The sequence below is a fragment of the Echinops telfairi genome, unplaced genomic scaffold, assembly GCF_000313985.2.
Source record: "Echinops telfairi isolate 266 unplaced genomic scaffold, ASM31398v2 ScPeMD7_53;HRSCAF=182, whole genome shotgun sequence".
In the NCBI taxonomy this organism is placed as follows: Eukaryota; Metazoa; Chordata; class Mammalia; order Afrosoricida; family Tenrecidae; genus Echinops; species Echinops telfairi.
Window position 1 is genome coordinate 18,889,343 of NW_022103951.1, and position 1,142 is coordinate 18,890,484.

At 48.2% G+C, this 1,142-nt stretch overlaps 1 protein-coding gene across 5 annotated transcripts in view; it reads right to left on the reverse strand.

Annotated features, from left to right (window-relative positions):
* The window catches only part of LOC101645756 (melanoma antigen preferentially expressed in tumors-like), a 13,539-nt gene extending 13,342 nt beyond the window's left edge, over positions 1-197 (reverse strand). For all 5 annotated transcript variants that reach the window (XM_045290694.1, XM_045290697.1, XM_045290695.1 and 2 more), the window contains exon 1: positions 37-197. The gene's annotated coding sequence lies outside the window, so the exon portion shown is untranslated. The remainder of the gene's footprint in view (positions 1-36) is intronic.
* Positions 198-1,142: the final 945 nt, after the last annotated feature.

Consider the following 1,142-nt stretch of genomic DNA (forward strand, 5'->3'; position numbering starts at 1 on the left):
TTTCCCCTGAGCATTTATATTTTCCCTTAAACTTACCAGATCTACCTTTCGCCGCAGGACCAGGAGCCAAGATAGAGACAGGCTCTTATCTCAGGAATCGATCTGGTTCCAGAGGGGTACTGCCTGCAAGAGGAAACATATACTAAAGAGACGGACAAAAACTTAGGGCACGGGGCAGGGACGCTCCAGAGCCCAGAGCTTTCGTAGAGGAGAGCCTCTATACTCTAGGATCACGTACCCAGCATGCCCCACCAGCACTTCCACAAAGACAGGGCACTTCTCAGGCATACAAAGAAACATTAACACGTCAAATTATTCATAGGCAGGAGGGAGGATGAGACTGGGAACACGAAGAAATTGATAAACTTGCTGCCGCTGCTTTCTGCAGATTTTGCCTGGGAACAAAGGGCAAAATGTCCACTTTATCTCAGAGGGAAAGACAGATCAACAGTGTTTCCATCACCCACCCTCTGGATGAGCTTCTATGACCTTGAGCCATGACATGTGTTGGTCCTGTCCCCTTGCCTAAGGAGCAAACCCCTCTTCCCCACCCCTTCCCAGCCTGTCTTGTCTTCCTTCAAGGCTTTCCAATGGGGCTCCCACAAGGCAGCCGCCAGCACCCTGGTTTGTGCTTAGAGCCTGGTGGAAAGCTCCAAGGGCTTGAAATGCAGCCAGAGCATTAGGGGCCCCATCTGGCCCAACAAGGGGGGGTCATCTTTCTATTGTCCAAAATTCTTTCTGATCTCTTCCCATCCTCCTGTTCCTCTGCACTTCCATTTATACCTTCCTAGCTTCCTCTTAGACAATTTCCCTCCACAATTATCCGTAAATCCTATTGCAATGTTTCACAACATACACCAGAAGGGTGTCTGGGGTCGACTGGTAGAATTTCCCATGGTTTTGGCATTTTTCTGTTCTTGCTTTTGTATCCTAAATATTTATAATACCACCAAATGTCAAAAGAATATAATTGGAAAAGTCAGCTAGGGGCATTAAAAATTGTCTGCCTGCCTGTTCCTTCCCCTGAGAAGAATGTATCTCAAAAGATGGCACTGAATCTGCAGCTTCGGGAGAAGGATATATCTGACCAGAGCACACAGGAGCAGATGACGGGGGAGGAGGAGAGACTGGAGCACATCCTG